General features: G+C 55.2%; 1 protein-coding gene across 7 annotated transcripts in view; it reads left to right on the top strand.

Annotated features, from left to right (window-relative positions):
• Klc (kinesin light chain) overlaps positions 1 to 21,275 on the top strand; it is a 116,241-nt gene that overhangs the window by 13,006 nt on the left and 81,960 nt on the right. For 2 of the 7 annotated variants that reach the window (XM_077664886.1, XM_077664883.1), the window contains exon 1: positions 17,282 to 17,487. The exons of 4 other annotated variants lie outside the window; for them this stretch is intronic. The gene's annotated coding sequence lies outside the window, so the exon portion shown is untranslated. Of the gene's footprint in view, positions 1 to 17,279; positions 17,488 to 21,275 lie in introns of those variants that run through there. One more of the 7 variants, XM_077664881.1, reaches the window with a different exon arrangement.

Genomic DNA, 21,275 nt, shown 5'->3' with positions numbered 1-21,275 from the left:
AGGGGCTCCTGCCACGCGAGAAGCAGCTTTCCCGCAGAGCTTGGAACAAAATGGCGCACCTTCGCGCAGCTCTGCCTCCTACGGGCTCTAGCAGCTGCCGGGTACCTGGCGCCACCTGGTGCCGTCAAGGTGATTTGCGCATGCGCATTGGCTGTGTGCGGGCTCCCGGTACTCCGGTACCGGCAACATGGTACACGGTATGCTAAAGGTGTCTAGTGAGGCGTTTTAACTTGCCTCTGACGTACTACTGTTACCGAGCCTGCCAGGGACTGCGCATACGCGCGTGCTGCACGTTCAGAGCTAGCGGCCGGTGGCAGCACTAATCCTGCCGGTACGCGGCAACGCTATCTATGCTAAAGCTCTCAGCTGCCATTTCCGGTACGAAGGCCACTGGCCACTTGCTCGGGCACCTTTGTTTTTGCCGCTGGTTACTCTCGTGCGCTTGTCTGCTCATCTTGCGCTGCGCACTAATGTGCCATGAATGGACGAGTTTAGCGGGAACCATTCGCTGTCGTGGTCCCCGCGTTTACTGCCGTGGGCTGCGGCTTTCTGCGTGCCTTCCAGCGCTGGAAGCCAGATCGCATGGTGCCCGAAATTGGTGCTTCCTGTCTTACGGCCTGGTTTGAGCTTCCGCCGGGCGAGGAGGATATCGAAACGCTTCCTCTCTGGGCTGCTGCTAACCGGTTCCACTGCCGCCTCCAGCGCACTAGCGCGGGGTGCATCCAGGGAGCTATATTGCGACACCTCCAGGGAGCTGGAAATGCGGGGATACTTGCGCTTTTCCAGCGATGCACGCAACCATTGCTTCATGTCATATTACGCTACTATGGCCGCTATTTGGTATTCCTCGCGCGGTCAGTATGTTGCTTTTGCGTGTCGAAGTGTCGCTGGAGCAGTGAAGTCCTGTGTGCACTTGAGCGTGTACAAAGGCTTTCCGTGTAACATGACTATGTTTTAGATTACACGTTAAGGTTACACGATTTCTTCTAGCGTACATATTATGCAGTTGTAACATGCAGTGGCAGCATGAAAGTGCTCATTTCGGCCGCGGATGGCGTGAGACAAAAGGTCAACAGACGATGACAGGACGGAACGCGCAGGACATACCCTGTAGTAATGTGCATAATAACCCCGCAAGCACTGATCCTGCAGCAACTGCTTCTAGTGTCTCGTCGCTGCAGAACTGTTTGCAAATATGTGGGCGCCAAACCAGCCTGTGGCCGGGCGCTTTGCGCGCGTGTCCTGGGATCGTTCGCGAGGCGTCTGTGAGAACCGTGGTGGGCCGTGCAGTTGAGCCATTTCACCATCGTCGGTGTCGCTTGCGCCACCTTGTGGGCCCCGACGAAACCCAGCTGTGGACGATCGCGTACCGAGTCCTGGGCCCAGACAGACCGAGAAACTCTGGCATGTTTTGCATGGAGAAGGAGCCACTCCTATCACAGCTTCGTTGCCACTTCTTTCCAGCTTGGTGCGACGTCACAGGTTCCGCTGTGTGGTACAACACGCAGCTTGAGCACTGTAAATCTGATGCATACAAGATTCGCAGCGTAAACAAAACGCACTCAGAAGGCCAGGAACAAACATGACAGGACTGTGCTGCACTTCCAACTGATTTTATTTGAAAAACCTCGACGTTTAATGCTTTGCTTGGACAGATAAAAAAGAGCCCAGTGTAGAAGAAATGCGTTGCAGTAGCACGGTGGTTTGGGCTGGTTGGTTGCTATCCCTAATGCAGACAAGATTCGCAGCATACGTATAACGCACACATTATGCATTATGGATAGCAGCCAACTAGCCCAAATCACCGTGGCGATAAACCGATAAGGTATGCTTGCGGCTTTTCACCTCAAAGTGGCCGCCACTGTGACGTCGTTATCGTCTGGTGAGATGACAGTAGAATACTTACAGCAAGTTTCATTGGTGTTACTGAAAGCGCAGCTAACCGTTTCTTCTATCTTTCCTGATAAACGCCTTCCGTCGGCGAATCGTTGCACGTGTGCACTCGTGCCGATACGATGCGTTCGCGCTCGGCAGATAGGACCGTCAATGAGTTTCGTAACACCAACAGATATTGTGCGGATGTGTGCACTCACATTGTGCGAATATGCGCAGTGCTTGTTCATTCCATATGTAACAGCAGCCAGGCAGTGGGGCTGTCTTTCTCTCTGCGCTGAACCTGACGAGAATTAGTTTTTCCTCGGATTTCAGTTGTCCAACTAACACGATATGCTGAGGCGTTGTCGATTCGGGTGCCAACACCGGCGCCGGATGCTGACGTTTCGTTCGGTTGCCTAGTCTAGCCTTTAGAAAGTCGAAACCAGCCTCTCTTCGTAGATTACATCGGGAAGCGTTTGTGCTGAAGCTTTATGAGTCCGCGCTGCCTACTGTTCTGCGCCATAGTTACGGACGTAGACGTTTCAAGCGACGTCGTCTTCTGGGCTCGCTCGCCAGTGCGTGACGGCGGCTGGCGCGGTGCTAAACTAAGCCGACCACCCGGGCGACGGCACGGGAGCCACTGAGTTCGCGCTAAAACAAAGGCAGTTCCGCAACTTTTCCCGTGTACGGTCGCGTAATCACCGGGCGAGCCTGACCATTGTGTGCGCGGGCTTTTCCTCTGCGGCGCTGCTGCGACTGACTGACTGAGGGACGCCCATTGTTTCTTTCTGAGCAGGTCGTTTTCCTCGCCCCCTCCTCTCTCCCTCTCTCTAGGTGTGACGCGGTAGACGAGCCTCGTACGGGTGCGAGTGAAAGCGAGTGGCAGTGCTTGTAACGTCTCTCGCTGCAACCGCGCCTTGTCCCGAGCGCGGGTGAGCGACAGAAGCAGGGAATTAATTTCGGACGCGTGCCTGGGGGGGCTTCCCCTGCGGTATTCGTGGCTGCGTCTCTGTGGGAGCGCGCGCGCGCTAGGCTCTTCGCTCTGCATCGTTCGGTGCGGTTAGCTTTCCTCGTAGAAGCTCGAGGCCGCTCCAGGACACGGTCCGTTCCCTCTGTTTATGAATGCCGTTGTCTGCGTGCGAGAAAGTCGCATTTTGGAGTGTACACGTAGTGAGATCCCATTGGCCTGCCTGGAATGCCTGTTTCTTGGGAGAGCAACGAAGAAATCAAGCAGCGGGAAGCTTGCTGACAAAGAGACACGCGACAGAATTCAGAAAACGGTGACTTGAGTCCATCGAGCAGACAGTGGATCGTTAGCATGTTACATCTGTAAGGCGCCAACAGACACTATAAACAAGGGAAGCATTGGCGAATGTAAATATTTTTATTATCGTAGGGCAAATGGAGTAGTGCTCATTGCGGTGGTAAATTATGGTTTTACGGGGGTTTAACGTCCCAAAGCGACTCGGGTTAAGGGGGGCGCCGTAGTGAAGGGCTCCGGAAATTTCGACCACCTGGGTTTCTTTAACGTGCACTGACATCGCACAGTACACGGGCCTCTAGAATTTCGCCTCCATCGAAATGCGACCGCCGCGGCCGGCATCGAACCCGCGTCTTTCGGGTCATCAGCCGAGCGCCTCGCATAACCACTGAGCCGCCGTTGCGGCTACGCGATGGAAAATTAGTTGCTTCACTAATGTCCCAGTGTATTTAACGCTGCCCCTAAAAAATAATAAGGATAGCTGCATGCCCGTATTGTTTTATTGTGGTTTCAGTTCCTTTCGGCTTCCTTCGTATGTGTAACCCGAGTCCCGTGTCTGGACCAGCGTCCGCAAGATCAGTCTCAGTGAGCTGGTCTTCGACCTGGGGACTAACGACGCAGGTACTCCATGGTGCGGAGGATAGGGGGTTGGGGAAGATGCAGGGTGTTTGTCCACATGGGCAGGGCCCGGTTGGGACGTAGCACGTGCGTGCACGCATACCGGACCACTGGTGTCCCGTGCCCTGGTGGCCTCTGGGAGCAGCCGATCGGCGACGACGACGAGTTGGCTCTGCGGACTCGCCAAACCAGTCTTTGAATATAGCTGCACGTGCATTAGCGCACAAACGGAGAAACTTCAACCCTCTGTGTCCCCGCTTCCGGAAGGCTTGCGTGCTATCTTGCTCCTCGCTATGCATCGCCCCGACTAGTCGAGCACTGAGCGGTTTCAGCTGCCCAAACGGCGGTAGTTTCCCACTTCCTGTCGAAATGATGTGCAAACAAACGCTTCGCTGCCGCGACGTATTTGGAAAGGGAAGGCGTGCGCATGCGCAACATGCTAGGGCAATAGCTAGAAGCCATGGCCGCCTGGGTTCAGCAATCGCATTCACCAATGCCGCTATGGTGGACCCACTCAACGGGGCGCGGTCGCACTCTCGACGTGCAACAAGGCATGTGACGTAGTTAACCTCCTTGCATTTTCAAATTCTCTCTTTAAAATGTAAACGGAAAGGAGTAAAAAGAGAGTGAGCTGCCTTCCAGCGGGACTGCTCTGGAAGACACTCTTTTTACTCCCACATAATCGTATTCCTTCTTAGAGTGTATCGTTCTTTCTCGTGATTGATGGGTGGCGGCAGAAAAGCTATCGCTCCCTTCCCCCCCCCCTCCCCCCCCGGGAGTGGGCAGAAAGGTCTTGGTATTCATTCTTCTCTTCTTGTTTCACTACACATGTTCTCTTAAAACGTAGCGCGTGAGCTCAGTCGGCGGGCTGCAGCAATCACCGGTCAATTCGACCGGAACGCTTGCAAAAACTCGTTCGTTTGAGAAAGAATGGAGTGTGTGTGTGGGGGGGAGGGGGGGGGTGCGCTATCGGTCGTGCTTCTCCCTCCCTCGTGGCTGTGGCGACATCCTCGGGCGCATTTGATAACCACGAAAACCCTGTGGACACCCGTTAATGGTATGCGTGACGAAATATCGCCGCCAGCCTTGGATATGTCCGGACCATTTCGTCGGGGTGACTCAGCCGGATATTCTTGGGTAGTTACGAATAACTCAATTAACCATGAGGGGAAAAGTTCCAAGAATTTCACTCGGGGAAAATAGGTTTTATTCTTGGTATTTTTATTACCTGAAGCCAAGGTTGGCTGGCTTGCACATCCGTTACAACTTGATTTTCGGGAGATTCGAGAGGTTTCGAGATTTTTTCTGTGTGTGCGTCTTTTCTTTCAGCAGGTCGTTTCTTATCCGTCATGTGTACTGCGAGACCGCAATCGTGCCGTCATTGTTAATACCTCCTGCGTTTGAATTCCGCGGCGTCGTCCTGAACCGTGTGTTGCTCTTCCGTCTTCAAAATGAGATTGAGCGGTGGTCGAAGGCCTTGTCGCTAGTAGGCGCACCGGCTTGAACAGCACTAAAGTCAGTGACTTTATACAGCCCTAGGGCGCCTCGGTGGAAGCACTCTATGCAGCCCCAGTGCGTTTTTTCCTACTTTTCCAGTCTGGGTCCGAGGTTAACGGCAGTGGCTGTTGTCGGACGGCAGGGCAATGAAGCGATGTGAACGCACACGTGAACACCCGTCAGCGTGCGTCACTCGGCGGCGCGCGTGTCGCGTGACCATCTCTGTCCCGCCCGAGCCTTGTGGCGGGGGCAGCGAGATAAATGTCCTCTCGCACTGTCCTTGGCCCACGCAACCAGATAGGCGTAAACGCTGGTGCTCAGTGCTGTTGCTTGTTTTGGTCCAAGAATGTCGTTTTCGGATGCTTAATAGAAACCGCGATAGGTGTCGTTGCCGCGGCAAGCAGAAGCTTCAAACTACCGTTTTTATTGTCACCGTGACACGGTGATGTTCTTTGCCAAAAACCGAAAATTCACTCATTTAGACTCAAATATTCTTATTTCATGCCCTCTCTCCCTGCAGCGGGTTGAAAACTTCGTCAGTCTGGAATAAGTGAGACAAAGTCGGCTCTTATTAATTGCAGGCAAAGTAGCGGCAATTTGGGCTACTTTGGTTGTACATACTACCTTTGTCCATAAAGTTCCGAGACTGAGTCCATTTAAAAAGATGCGTGTAACATTGAAATAATTTGTGCAGCACCCCTTCAAAAGTCTACCTTGCAGTTTATATACAGCTTGTAACGCTTTTTGAGGTCTTGGAAACAGTTGAAAAATGCTTCTTTTGGCAGGGCTGTCAGCTCCTTTGTCGTGGCGCCTTGAATGGCCTCCACGCTCCCCATCCAGCGACCTTTTAGGGCTCTCTTCACACGAGGAAACAGGAAAAAAATCGAATTGGGAGAGGTCAGGCGAGTATGGCTGATGGGGAAGTACAGTAATGCTTTGCTTGGCGAGAAATTATGCCACGCTGAGAGTAGTGTGCTGCCTTGCGTTATCGTGGGGAAGGCTCCATTGTCCAGATGCCCTTAAGTCAGGGCGATGGCGTCGCAGTGCATCACGCATGTGTTGGATGGAGCACGCGTATATAAAACTCCTGATTCACCGTCTGCCCTTGTGGGACGAACTCGTGGTGTATGACACCTCTGTCATCGAAAAAAAAACTATCAGCATCGTTTTTGGTTCGGTCTTCTGTCACCGCACCTTTCTCCGCGCCGGAAAGCTTGTGGACCGCCATTCGGCGCTCTGCCTCTTTGTTTGAGGGTCGTATTGAAAACACCATGCTTTGTCTTCAGCAATGATGCTGTCGACGAATGCAGCATCCTTCTCAGCCTCTGAGACGAAATCAGCGCTCACTGATGTCCGCCTGTCCTCTGGTCCTGTGTGAGGGAGTGCGGCACGAGTCTGGCATTCAGCTTTTGTTTCCCCAAGTTATACCGCAAAATTTGGTGGCACGTTGTCTTACTAACGTCGAGAGCATCTGATAGCATGCGGACTGTAATGGTGCGGTCTTGCTGTACGATCTCCCTAATCCGAGCAACGTTGTTTTCATTCTGTGAGGTTTAAGGGCGCCGCTGCCTTGTGTCGTCTTTCACCGACGTTCTCCCCGAAACGAACCTCTTGTGCCACTCGAAAACTCGCGCCCGCGATAATGTCTCGTTGCCGTAAGCGTCACGAAGGAGCCGATACGTCTGTGTGCCAGTCTTGCCAACCTTCACACAGAATTTTATGTTTGCATGCTGTTCGAGGTGGACGTCCATCTCTCGACATTCACTCACAGTAGAATGCGGATACTACTAGTGACAACCTGTTTTCTACATGTAGTGCCATCTAGCGGCTGCCACAGCAATTAATATAAATAGCTCAGGTTAGCCCGAAAAGATGGTGCTACACATACGCACCAGCATTTGTTTTGGGGATTCATTTGTAGAGAAGAAAATAAATCAGTCTCGAAATTTTACGGACAAAGGTAACGGAGTATAGGATAGAGATAAGGTGGCCCATGCCGGCGCCCAGCTGATGTCATCGCATTTGACTCTCAGTGAACTTCGCCTATCTGACTAACTTAGTGACGACTCGTGCGGGCCTTCGGTTATCCTATAGCGGCGGCGGTCGTATCGCAGGTCGGTCCGTCACTCCGTACTTTCTCCGATGTCCGCCGCATGTCTGGTATTTCATTCCGCCCCGCGCCCAGCTCGTGCCATTTGGGAGTGACTGTGTCGGCCGGAGCAGATGTTCGTGCAGTGGGATCATCAATTATTGCACCGCATCCAGCGGCGAACAGGACGGGTCAAGGATGATAGCGCGCAGCATACGGGGCGTGCTGCCTGGCGTTGAAAAAGCTGGAACGAAAAGGTGGAGCGGCATGTGTACAGGTGCGATGGAAAGAAACACGAGCAGAGCGAAGCCTAGGCGCTCTGCTGTTCGCATTTTCTTCGGTGGTAGCAAAAGGATGTTCGAGTCGTCCTGGAATGCATCACGGACGACTCTGGCGTCTTTTTCCTATCACCGAAGTAAAAGCACGATGAAAAAAAATTATAACAGCGGAGCGTGTTGGCGCCACTTTTTTGGCGTCTCTTTCCATCGCGATATTACTTTTTGATGCGCTACTCTGGGGAAGGTGGAAACAGAAAAAAAAAATAAATCATAACGAGCACTCGTAGTTTTCCTACTCTGTGCGAGCGGTGTGTTTTGGCACGCCTCGTGCGCTGCCATCCTGCTCACGGGCGCTAACGTGGAGCTGCGTGTTGGGCTGTACGAAGGTTGTTCGGTGAATGGAATGGAATGGAAAACTTTATTGGTTCTGCAAGATATTAGCGAGTTGAGGACGAAGTCTTCATTCTTGATAACTTTGGGTCCTCTTCAGCCTTGGGTGGGCCCCTAGTCTAGGGCACCACTGAGTCGGGCCACCTCGCTTGCGTGTGCTATGAGGGCCCTTTGGACCCGTAGCTCGCAGCTGCTGAGCCGGCTCTCCCATTGCTCCGCACTTGGTGTTGTATGTTTGCGCAATGTCCTGTTTCTCTCGCATTCCCATGTGATGTGATATAGTGTTGGCCTTGCTCCGCACCACGGGCATACGGCGCAATATTGTGTGGGGAACACCCTGCTTAGTATGTAAAGATTTGGAAAGGAACCCGTCTGCAGTCTACGCCATCCTGCGGCTTCCTCCTTCGTCAACGCTTTGTGTGGTGGGGGGTATTGGAATCTTAGCCCTCTATATAGGTTAAGCAGCTCTGAATAACTGTCCCCGCAAGTAATCTGAGGCTCTCCCAGGGGGACTGAGGTGCCCGCTCGGATGGTTAAGCCTCGAGCTAAGCTGTCCGCCCCTTCATTGCCCTGAATCCCTGCGTAGCTTGGTATCCAGATTATGTTGTGTGTATGTTGTCCTTCATAGAGCGGTGCTCTACTAAGGATCTTGAGTGCCGTGCTGCTTACTCTACCCCTGATATAGTTTCGGCACGCCTCTTGTGGGTCTGTTAGGATGTTGAGGGATTTTCCTATCCTGTATCCTTCCTCTGCTGCCAGTGCGACAGCTATTTCCTCTGCTTCGGTTATGTCTGACACCGCTGCCGTGAGACTCGTGATTAGTTTGCTTTGAATATTAGCAACTACCGCTACAGCGTGTTTCCTGTGTTCTTTTGGATAGAGGGAAGCATCTGTGTACACTGTGTTGTCTCTCTGCCCCATCGTTTTTTCGTAGAATTCTGCCCTAGCCCGTCTCCTGCTGGTATGGAGATTGGGGTCCATATTGAGGGACATAGGTTGTGTGCGTAATTTCATGCTTAGCAGGTCCGGTATTATTGCCCTACTACTTTGCGGTTTTTCTATTTCCCAACGCAGCTTTGTCAGCAGCGCCCTTCCTGTTGGTGTGTTACTGAGCCTTCGCGCTTGTGCCTTGAGCTGGCATTCTTTTAGTTCTTCAAACGTGTTGCTGATTCCCAGTTGCATCAGCTTGTCATTTGATGTTTCTTGGGAGATGAAGGGCTGTTTTTTATGCCTTCCGAAGGATTGCTTCGGCTTGTTCTCTTTCGGCTTTGATGGTTACATGGTACGGCAGGGAGTATGTGACCCGGCTGACCAAAAGGCTCACCAGGTCATTTGATTGTTCTCCTTGTCAGCAGAGAGCGGAATGAGGCCGAAGACGTGTACACAGCGGACACCGTGCGTACGTGCATTTGTTTGTCGTGTCGGCTGCACAGCACATGGGCGCGTTGGTGGGCCCGGAAGACACTTTGAAGCGAAAAGCTTCACTGCGCTAGTCATCACCGCGCTTCGCGCGTGCCGGCGTATGTCGGAGCACGAGTGACGTCACGCACGGCGCAGGTGGCCGCCGCCAACTCCGTAGCCTGTTTCTCTCTCTCTCGCTCCCTAGTCACTATTGCGCATGCGCCACTAGTAGCACCGAGCCACAGGCGTTCTGCCGCTGCGCAGCGCCGCGCCTTTCCTAGAAAATCCAACTTTCAGTTTTCTCTTTCCCTCCCTCCTGTACCCCTTCCTTTACGGCGCGGTTCGGGTGTCAACCAAGATTTGTGAGATGGTTACTGTGCCATTTCCTTTCCTCAAAAACCAAACAAAACAAGTGAGCCGACGACGTTCATAGAGTTCATTGGCGTTGACAACTTTGCAAAGGCCGTTCATTTTCACGAAAGGAAAGGCGCACAACCGGCTCCGTCGGTCAGTGGAGACCTCAATCTCGCTTTCGCTTTGTATATCCTGGATTAGCTGAGCTAATCCGCATTAATTTTTTTACGAGACAGCGTTAAAGGCCCTGTACCCAGAAAGCCTGGCGTCGGCGTTGTGAGCGAAAAATCACGAGCGTACTGGCAGGTTCTGCCGAGAGTCCAAACACCCTCCCGTCAACCGACGAACAATCCCGTGTGGCCCCTGTACAGGCTAGCCTGAGCCAGCCGTGCGCGGTCACCCACCCCTTGTATAGTTCGGCGGGGAAGGCGCATGGGAAACGGACGTTGCCCCCATCGCCGGTGTGCGGTTGTCCTGGGCAGTGGTGCCGCGCTTTGTCCCGCAATGTTTGCCCCTGCAGAGCCTATCAGTCACCTGACGGGTCACCTCGGAAGGCTGTCCGCGGGGTCCCGTCCCAGGCGTCGATGTGTCGTGACGTGGGGCGAGGGACAAGGCGCGCACTCTGACAACACCTTGGAGGACGCTGAGTCAACGTCGCGTTCGGACGGGTCACGCGCGTGACCTGCGGTGTCGACTATAGTCGGATACGAGTCAAGGAAAAGCTGCTTTTCCCCTTGAAAGGACCCAGTTCCAGCCAATGGCGTCTGCCGGCTCTCACGAACCTGAGCGTGACAGTGCAAGGAGGGGCGTGGCACGAGGACTATCCCCCTTTCATCTGCCACACCCTGCACTGTCACACTAGCCGGTTCATGAGAATCGTCCGGCGCCTTTGGCTGGAACTGGGTCCTTTCAAGCGGAAAAGTCGCGTTTTTCTTCACTCGTATCCGACTGTCATCCCTCGTTGTGAATTACTTGCGAAATATTGTATATGTTCTGGCAGTTTTCAAATGTGCGTTACAAGCCACGCTCGGTTTCTACACTGGTCAGCGTCGCCCAACGGAGGTGAAGGAGCCACGGCTGGTTGTTCGCTGCCACGTTCGATCGGGCCGCACCGTGTGTTACCCGATCCGGAAGCGAAAAGCTATGCCTCTCTGTGTCATCTTGTGCTACGCACTTGCCTCTCTTTTATTTTTTTTTATTTTTTTTTTGGGGGGGGCGTTCCTGACATCGTACGGTGCATAGCTGGGACCGTGGTCAGCGCCGTGAGCGCTGCAGGCCGAGCGTTGAAAAACGTAGCACTCCGTTACTTGGCGCAGGTGTAGAGCACAGCGCGGGGGGAGGAGGCCTCGTGCCGCCATCCGTCTGATGGTGATGGCGGTGCCCCCGGGCCGCTTCAGGAATGCCGGCGGCGTGTGCTGTACGCGTCGCTTCCTCCCTCCCTCTGTGAGCGCCGCATGACCTGCCGCGTTTACCTAGCTGGCTTTTTTTGTCTGTTCTTTTTCCCGTCGGCTCGGCTTCGCATGGCCGCGCGCTGACTCAGTCGGCCGCCGGGAATGGCTCATACTGTGGAGGCCGTTCTCTTCGTGGTAGAAGCCGCCAGCTGAGCGGCCCGCTTTGCCAACCCTCCGTGGCCGATGGAGAGATGGACATAGTGGTAGAGAGGTTCCCTGAAAACTGTTTCACCTCTCTCGGTTTGAACCCGCCGCGGTGGCTCAGTGGATAGGGCGCTCGACTACTGATCCGGAGTTCCCGGGTTCGAACCCGACCGCGGCGGCACGCTAAGGCGCTCGTGTGCTGTGCGATGTCAGTGCACGTTAAAGATCCCCAGGTGGTCGAAATTATCCCGGAGCCCTCCACTACGGCACCTCTTTTTTCCTTTCTTCTTTCACTCCCTCCTTTATCCCTTTCTTTACGACGCGTTTCAGATGTCCAACGATATATGAGACAGATACTGCGCCATTTCCTTTCCCCAAAAAGCAATTAATAATTAATAATCTCGGTTTGGATGCAGTAGGAGTACTAGGCGCATTTTCCGGTTTCGGGCATACGCAAGTCCCTGTGTACAGTCTTGGTCAAAAGTCTCAAGGCCATATGCTTTTCGCTTCAGCCGCGTAACACAAACATAATGGCGCTATTAAAGATCGAATGACCTTGAAATTCTAGCAGAAGGTTTCTTGCGTTGGAGTAGGTTCCTAATTGACTTGTGTATTGAAGGATCCGCATCACGGAGAATCCCGGGAACATTCATTTCGCTGCAGCTGAACGCTGTGGCCTTAAGACTTTTGGCAAGGACTGTACGTCCCTGGAGCCTGCTTTGTGTCAGGCGGTGCACCTGGGTGAAGCCCTTCAAGATGGAGGCCTTCAGGCCAAATGCCTTTGTGGTAAAGGCGTTCATTGCAAATGCATTCCCGGTAAAGGCCTTTACGCCGAAGGCGTTTATGGCAAATGCCTTCCGGGTAAAGGTCTTTAGCTCAAATGCCTTTAGCATGCAAGGAACTTCACTGCTCCGCGTATCTAGCGCTACTGCACGATATTCCGCGCTTAGCTACGCCTTTCTCTGCTGATCGTGTTTCTTTTTTATTTGCCCTGGATTGCAGTGCTTGGTGAGATTTTGCTGCTCAAGACTGCACCGCTTGCCGTCGCCCGTATATGTTTATATCCGCTCTAATACGTTGTTCATTTTATCGGAGTGCAGTTTGTTTCCCTCTAGGAACATATAACATATGTACCGGTTGCGGAGGCATGGGTTCCGCGCAGTTGCGCCGCGTGTCTTCGCGCCCTCCCCGCGTACCTTCTTTTCACGGCTCGTGGTTCTTTGGCGGTATCTTCCCGTCTCGTTCCCCTTTCCACTCCGGACAGTGTGTGCGCCGCAGCGGCGCTGATGCTTTCGAAACGGTGCTCTCTAGTGGTGCTCTTTTTACTTTATTTTTTCGTTTCACATTTCTGCGCCTCGGTTGCTTCCCCGTGCCCCGCTCACTCACTCACTGTTGCCCGTCGGCCACTCAGTGGAGGCGGCCGGCCTCAGCTGTCACCTCCTCGTGGAAACCGGTCGATCCGTCTATTCCTGCTTCCCAGTGTTCGAAAGGAGTCTTTGATGTGTGCCACCGGCTGCGCGTGCTTGCTGCGTTGCTACGTGCTTGGAGCTCAGCCGCTGCCACTACTTCCTTCCGTTACTGGCTTCTCCGAAAAGCGCCCATCTGAGAAGGCTTTCGCGGTTCTCTTTTTAAACACCTCCCGCTTAAACAGCGCGTGTCGAGTTCATTTTTGGAAGCCAGCAGCGACTGTTTTCCGACTTCCCCGTCGCCAACGAGGCTGGGATGACTCAGCGGCAGACCCATCGACGATATATTTTCATCGCCCACACAAAAGGACTGGATGACCTTAATCCCCTGCCCGAAGCCTTGACGCGTCCGTAGTCCGGCCTCGCAGGTTCCAGGAGCGGCAGGCGTGGTCCGCGCCTTCCCCTTGCTCCAAGTCAAAGAAAAGGCAAGACACCTGAGGGGAAAGGGGTTGTTGTCGGTCGGAGGAGAGGGCACGCATACACGCGGGAGGGAAGACATGCGTTGCCTATCCGGAGCGTGACGACGCCTGGTCGCGCGCCTCGTCGTTGTTCGTCAAACCGCAACACACCAACACCCCCTCCACCCAGTCGCTTTTGCCGCGCTCACTTCTACTTTTCTACGGCAGCCTCGCGCTCTCACGCACGCACGCGGCCAACATTAGGTGTGCGTGTCCCCTTTCCAAGTCGGCGGCCAACGGGTTGCCTGAATGCGCCCTTTGTTGGCTGTCACTCGCCACGGGCGGTCCTGCGGTGCACCCCTCGGCTCCCGCCCTGTCTGACTGGTGAACTGCCCGATCGCAGAAGCACTGTATCCCCTGTGCAGGGTGCATCGGCTCTGGACACGCTCGGCGCGCATCAAGGAGTCCTCTGTGCCTAAGCGGGTTTCGCGAACAGTGAGCTGTATTGGATTTGCGCGTGTCGGCTACCCCCTCCGTGTGTAGGCCATCGCTGCTGGTCAAGTTGTTGCGTTCCCCGTGTTCGTGTGTGTGTGGCCATTGCGGCTGCTGCCGTGCTCGCGTGCGCGGCGACCCCCCGCTCTCCAACGGGGCCAGGTCACGGAGCCCGTACATGTGGGCCTCCCTTTACAAGAGCGCGCCACCGCATCTGTCGTGTTCTCCCGTGGCCGGTACCTCTTGGTCGTAGTCCCAAATGCTGCGGCTGCTGTCAGTTGCATCGTGCAACGTTTAGGCCCTCCTGGGCAGCGGGAAAGAAGAGCCTTCGCCCCTGCTGGAGAAAGTAACCTCGTTTCGTTGAGTGTGCCTCGGTGCCCTGGCCATTGCTCATCGGTAGTGCTGGAGCCGGTGTGCTTTGTGTACTGTGAACCGTGCTGCTGCTTCGCCTATTTGTGGCCGTGCACAGGACCTCCCCCTTTCTGCGTTGATCGGTGGATTAGTTGCGGCCACGTGGCCCTTGGGTTCGGCGACCGCTCCCACCGTTTTCTCCCACGAAATCGTCCAACCGTGTAGAGGCCGAAGGAAAGCATTGCCTTCTCCGGGCATCTCAGTTTGTGAAGTATCGTGACGCGGACCTTGGGCCATCTTCGATCACCGGTGAAGCCAGGGATACCCGTTTTGCCTGCCGCCTTGCAGCTCTGCATCGTCGTTCTGACACCCTTTGTCCGTGAGACATAGAGGGCACCCCGCCAACAAGAACGAGACGACACGTAGTTGGCGTAGTTGGCACAGCTCACTCCTCGCATTCAGGCTGGTCGGCCTCCGAGTCCGCCGACTGCTGCCCGGCTACTCGCAGAGACCGTCGCCGTCGGCCGATTGCCTTTCGCATCGCGGCGCCCATCGCAGCTTTCGTGTGTGCCGGCGAACAGGAAGGATCCCGCCGTGTGCCGGCCGTAGAAGAACGATTGGCTGACAGGCGTGCGCCTCCGAAACGGGCCTTCTCTCTGCCGCCGGGGCCCTCGCGTCCGTCCATTTGGGAGGCCCAGACGTCGTCCCTTCCTTCCTACTCCTTTTTTCTCTTCTTCTCTCTTCCTGCGTGTTTTCTTTCGCCCGGGCTGTTTCTTCTTCTGACCGGTGGCAGTGTTGCCGCTTCCGGCGTCCGAAGACCTGCTTGGTGTCCTGCTCTCGCGTCCCCGTTGCATACGCGTCGTGCGGGGACTGAGCTGCCTGGCCTCCTTTTCTTGTTGTTGCCTTTCTGTCGCCGTCGCAGCTGCGTCATTATTTCTTCGCACGTTGTTGCGAGGCGCCCTTCTTCTCCGCTTCGCCGTCTTCGCCCAGGCGTCGCTGTGTCCGCCCCGGCGCGCAGCCCTTCCAGCTGGCGTTCCGTCGGTTGCCGTGGGCTCAGCACCTCCGCCGAAGCTATAGCGTAGTCCTTGCTCTGGGTGGTCTCCCGTCTTCCGGTGAGGTGTCCACCACTCCTCCTCCGGACCGCGGCCGACAAGACGTCGCTGCTGTGCTTCCTCGCCTTCCGGCCGCCCGGCAACGGATCTGACCAGTCTCCGTCCGCTTGGGCGCCCGGCTCAGCCATGAAGAAGCTGTTCGCCGCCATGGGAGCGTCGTTCAGGAAGTGAGTGCCGTCGCGGTGTGTGCACGCAGCCTAGCTCCGTTGCTTGTTTGTTGAATGGAGTGCTTCTCCGACCTTTCACGTGTGCTGGTTGGTGGCGGTGGTGCTGGCGCCTGTCGTTTATTGAGGGCCTGACCATCGGGGTGCTAGTATGAGTGTTGTAATCCGTGCGGTTTCATTCCCGGTGATATACCATTGATATTTCGGCGCGAACGCATCGTGCTACCTGGAGAGACGGGTCGGCGCCAGCGCGCTAGTAATGTTTCTCATTTGCATTGACCTTTGTAGCTCTGCGAACCCTAAATGTTTTGCAGGTTGCTGTGGCGATACGAAGCAAAAATGTCCCTCAAAATAACCCTTACAGGGGCTGCAGAGGGCTGTGCCTGGACTTGAACTGGACTTCCCATGGATGTAAATCCGCGCGTACTTTATCGTCGGGGACTGGTTCTGCAAAAAAGTCGCACAACGAGCGCTGTGCGTCCCAACTGTCTGCAGTTCGGTCGGACCACTGAGGTAGACATAGCAACCGCTGCGTCTCTGTGTCCCGCAAATGCAATAGCAAGAATGCTTCATTCATTGCCGTTGCCGCCGACTAGGGTCGGTCGCGTCAGCAGCTACAGCGCCTGTTGGGTCATTCATTCTGCGTCGCCATCCGGCCTCGAAGCGTCGCCCCTTACGAGCGTCCGCAAATAGGTGTCGCCGCCGATAGCACTGCCGCCACATTTCTCACGGGACACGAGCGCGCACATAACGACAACCGAAGCAGGAAGGGCGCCGTTCGCACACCTCGTGCATAGTCTCCGAACGCTGTTCCTCGGCCACGGTGGGGAGGGGGGGGGTGTACCTGACGACCGAGACCTCCGCGGTACTTTTGCACGAACGGATATAAGAAGCGCTGGGTCCCCCATCGGCATTACCTGATTTGCAGCTGCTCCGCCCAGCGGGAACACGACGGGACAGCGCGCCTCGAAGTGGAATCTGACGAGAACCTTGCTCGAACTCGTCGCATTCCGAGGCACCCGCACATCGTTTCGCATTGTCAAATATGGCAATGAAATACCGCCCGAGGCAAACCGGTCGGCAGCTACGGCCCGGAAAGTTCGTCACCGCTCCGCGGAGCTAGCGTCTTCGTCGGTGACGCGTCGCGATTGGCGCGGTTTTACTACATTTATTACTTCGTTAATGCTTTGCGTACTAGAGTGGGCATCCGCCACCGTAACGACGGAGGGCGGAGGCTGTAGCCGATACGAGAGAACGCCGTTATACGTTTTCTTGCACCGACGTCACAAGACACTGTCTAAGCCTCTCGAGCGCCGTCTCCGTTGTACCTGTAGGCATGTGCAGAGGGAAAATCGCCGAGGCGTAGCATATGCGTCAGAAAGTTAGTGGCATGTTGTAGCACTGTTTGACGAATGCACTTTGGTAAGCTCAGCTGTGATAGTACAGTGTAGCCGGGGCTACAGAGCCCGTGGATTTTGCGTGCACAGCAGTGCGCCCTTGCTCCGAAGCAGGCGTTGCTCCCGGTGTGAGGCAAAAGAAATTGGGGGCGAGGTTGCCTCCAGAACGCCGTCGTGTTTGAGGCTCGCGGGCCTATAAACCTTTTTTGCCTCCCCCCGCGCGCGTGCCTTTGTGCACACACTGGGGTCCGGTTATCGCGATAGCGCCGCTTATCCAATAGCCGTGCATTGTGTGTCGCATGGGCCGGGAGATAACGAGAGCCCGCTATAGAACGCTCTGTGTTGACAGTTCCTGCCTCTTCCCCCCCCCCCCCCCCCCCCCCCCCCCGTGGTCAGCCAGGCCAGGTGCGCACTAGCTGGTTCGACGTCTCGCCGACTTCGCCTTCCCCTCGATATCCGTCGGCCGGCACGTGATGGTAGTGCAACGGCGTCTGTGGCACGTATTGCGGGGACCTTACCCGGGGTTACGAAATCGTGGCGTGTGTGTTGACGTGCCCGTGCTCATGGAGGTCTCGGGGCGAGGGAGGCCGGCTAGATTCGCGGCGATCTTCAAAGCCCCTTGTCTCTGCCGCTGCCTGCCTTGCGCTTAAAAGCGCTCTTTGTTCACACTCGGAAAAACGGGAGCGAGCCGAGAGACTAGACGCGCGAGCCTAAAGGGAGAACGTATGTACAGGACGGCGCTCGACTTGGTGAGTCGCAGCGTTGTGCTGTCTCTGCAGCATAAAACCCTTCGAGTGTTATTTTTTTTTCCTTGTTTTGTTTTTTCTGCACCTCGTATACCAGTTTGTACAATCCGGGGCGTGAGTTTGGGGGCCTTATATGCCTTCGGCCGTCTTTTCACATGGTCCCAGAGGCTGAACAGCTATGGTGGCTAGTGGTCTGGCGGGAGGTGCGGGGTTAGGTCACTGTAATGCCGCCGGGTATACCCACCGGTGATATGCATTAGGGGCAAGCTTTCCCCTGGCGTGGTGCGGGGTTTCCTTAGGGCGAACTGCTTGGGAGATTGGTATTTTTGTCCCATCTTGAGTAGGCGGAAACACCTTGTGCCATGGCGCTTTTTGGCCGCCCATGCCCTAGCGCCGAAAAAATTCACCGTGGTCGTACATTTAAAAACCGCCCAAGACGAACGGCTCGGGGCTGTCGGCGGTGTCATGGACTCCTTTCCCGCTCGTCTTCGGTTTGCTTGTTCATGGCGCTGTCGCACGGCAAATTCGAACCCCGACTGTAAAAAAAAGTAACACTTGATAGGACCGTTGCGGTGTGATTCTGAAGTTTCGCTGAAACAAGCATTCTGTGCTTTCATTTTAACGTTTCCTGGGCACAAGGCCGGTAACTGCTTAACCCCGATCGCATCGGGGATGTGAATCGCGCTTGAATCAGGCTCGAACGCCTGGTCTGCATTGTCTTCGTTTCATCCCGATCGACTTGATCGAGCCCGCAAACTGCCCGTGTGGTAAAGTGTTCATTTGTCTCACTAGTAATCCCCTGTTCGTGGCTCGTTTTGCTGCTCCCTCGGCAACACCGACCAGGGGATGTTCGCGCAGCAGTGCTGGCTTTTCTTGCCGCGCGGGGCGTCGATTGGGAAAACGGCCGCAGCTAAAAATGTACTAGAGTTAGGAAACGATTAAACGGTGACCCCGTTGTTGTGCCAGCGTAAACCGTCGCGCAGACGAAGAACGGTGAATGTACAGAAACCCCGCTTCTCTGTCCGTGTGTAACGTGCCCACTTTGCCAAAGGTAAGCACGGTGCCGGGTTTGCTTCTCAGTTGTATAGCGGAACAGTTATCGCACCCATCAAACTATGCATCACTGTGAGGCATAAGGAGAACCGTTTTCCTCACCTTCCAGTACCGTTTGGCTTTTAGGGATGCCGTAGAGGCTGCACTATACGAGGGAGATGCAAAACCGCGCAGCCTGGTTACTTTTGGCGAAGACTGTACGAGAGTATAAATCGGCCACCTTTCGGGAAATTTTCCAGTGAAAAGACGACATTAGAGTTAATGGAAGTCAACTCGTGAGCGTGGTTTTCTACCTTTTTATTTTTTCGAAAGCTGCAGGGTCAAACGAACGTTGACTTGTTTGCCGACGCTGTCAGCCCCCTTAAGCGCATACGTCTATACTCGGTTGACTGCCAGCTGTGAGGAATTGCTTCTACGCCGGTGTGTATGAGAGGGAGGGTGATTAGGTAATAGAGAGTCACTCGCTTCGCCTGGGGCGTGGTCACGAGTCAGTTCTTTTTTTTTTTTTTTGTACACTCCGGACTGGTTGGCCCATGGCTTCAGTGATACGGATATCCCAGTGCCGCGAGCCAGGATGCAGCACAATCAACCGACGGGTGTTTCCGGATGCATCCCATTGACTGCGCTTTCGCTTCGAAAACCGACGAAGCAGGCATTCGTTTCAAATTCATTGTTCTCGAGAAAGTTCTGTGGGAGCACCGATTCAGCCTTTTTTATTCGGGAAAAGGTGCTCGTCTAGCTGCGTTTACTGACTGTACATCCCCCGTTGTGTGGCAATTCGTTTCGCTAAGCGGCAAGAAAGAACTCGGCGCTTGCGCTTTCGCAGTACAAGCCAGCGAGTGCGCATGTCATGTTCAAAGGTCGTACAGCTGGATGCAGCTCGAGAAGGAAGCGGCAGATGCCTCTGGAAAGAGACCCTGCGGCCAGTGGCGTCGGCCGATTTTCATGACGCCGCGGGTAATCCGAATAAGTTATTCGTCATTTATCTGCCACCCCTGCGATCTGTCGGCGCCATTTGCTGGAAGGGCTCCTTTGAGGGCCCCTCCGGGGGAATTTGCCGCTTCCTTCTCGAGCTGTATCCGACTATATGAGAATCGGCCGAGGCCATTGGCCGGAAGCGGGTCTTTTGACGGGGACAGGACGCCTCTTTTTTGACTTGTCTGACTATAGTTAGCCCTTGAACTTTAGTTAGCGCTCATTTTAGGCGTCAACCGCCGTGGTTTGCGCGAGGGACCAGATTCGACGAGCGTGGCGGTCGTGCTCGTTGTGCTGAAACGTCACCGGTGGTGAGTACCGCTGTATCGCCGCTGCCCAAACGTCAGCGTAACCTGAATGCTGCGTAGGCGCCGCCCTGAACGCGCCGGTGTTAACGCTAGCGGCGTCGAAACGCTCGTTCTCTGCGGTACTGCCGCAAGCCGGAAGGCACAGTGCGGCTCCCCGGGCCAGCTTGGCGGCTCTCCAGTAGTTCCTTGCTGCCGCCACGCACTGTGCGTCGCGTCTCTCCTGTACGCGAGGAGTTGTGCCGCCCTCGTTGGTGTACATTTGCTGGCATGGCCGAAGTCGCGGGAGACAACAGGTGCGTGGTTTCGCAGATGAACACTCTGATCGAGGAATGCGAACACAGCGATGCGTCGCGTGACGGCCGCAGCTGTGCCGGGGCACGACTCGGGCGGCGGTCACGTTTGTGGCGTGTGTGCAGAGACAGACGACGGCTCGCTTGTCGGTACGCCGTGTTGTGCTGCGTCGCGAGCTGTTGCGCGTTTTCGACGGAACTGGGTCCCCCACTCGCTGTGCGACCCCCGCCGCATCTCGGTTAATGTACAACGCTGCACTGGTAAACGATGCGAGTGCCTTCGATTTCCATTTGGACAACAATGACCAGGGGTGTGGCCCCGTTTTTTGTTTGTTGCGAGATCCTCGTGGTGAGTGGAGCGAGCTTGCCACCGCGAGTACGAATGATGTCGTCCGCGGTTGACTCGCTGACGCAGTGTGCTGCGGCGAACCAGAGCTGTCACGGCGCTGTGCTTCGTTGCCCGCGTCGGTTTTTCTCTCTCTTTTTCTTTCCTTTTAGCCACTGTCGTTGCTGTCTGTCGGGCGGTCTCGCCGCAGGAATGTCCGTGCGCTTGCTCTCCACAACAGGTTGCAAACGAAATGTGTTCCTACGCGGCCGCTTCTCAGTGGGCTCCGTTGCGCGCGCAGTCAATTGCGGCATTTCCGTGTTCTGGAGGGACGCGCCGCGTTGCACCGCCTGTGTTGTCCTCGATCCGTATTCTTTTTCTGTTACGCGTCGACTGGGAGGACAGATGATGCCGCCGGGTGTGCATGCTGCGTGTGGAGATCGGGTCACCACTGTTCGTTTGTATTTCTCGCTGTCTGCTGTTGCCGTTATCAGCGGGCTCGCGTTTTGTAGCCATAGCTAGATTAAGCTAGCACTTCGAGCCTTCGGCGTGGCCGCGCCGTGGCTGGTCACGTGGTGCGGAGCAGCTGCCGACGAAACCGATTGGGGGGGGGAGTGAATCTACGTCCAGGGACGAAGATGAAGAAGGAACGCCCAGCGAAACGGAGCGGCGAAAGAGGGGCTTTGCAGTTCGACTGAGCGAGTTCCACTCGGTCAGCTGTAGCTATCGCGTCACTCCAGGTTTAACCGGAGCTAAACCGCAGCCATTTTTTTTATCGGCCGCCAGAGATCCCAACGGTTCCAGCTGTCAGGGGGCATCCTTTATCGAGGAGGCTCCTTA

Source organism: Amblyomma americanum, chromosome 5, assembly GCF_052857255.1.
Source record: "Amblyomma americanum isolate KBUSLIRL-KWMA chromosome 5, ASM5285725v1, whole genome shotgun sequence".
In the NCBI taxonomy this organism is placed as follows: domain Eukaryota; kingdom Metazoa; phylum Arthropoda; class Arachnida; order Ixodida; family Ixodidae; genus Amblyomma; species Amblyomma americanum.
This window is presented reverse-complemented; position numbering and strand designations above follow the sequence as displayed.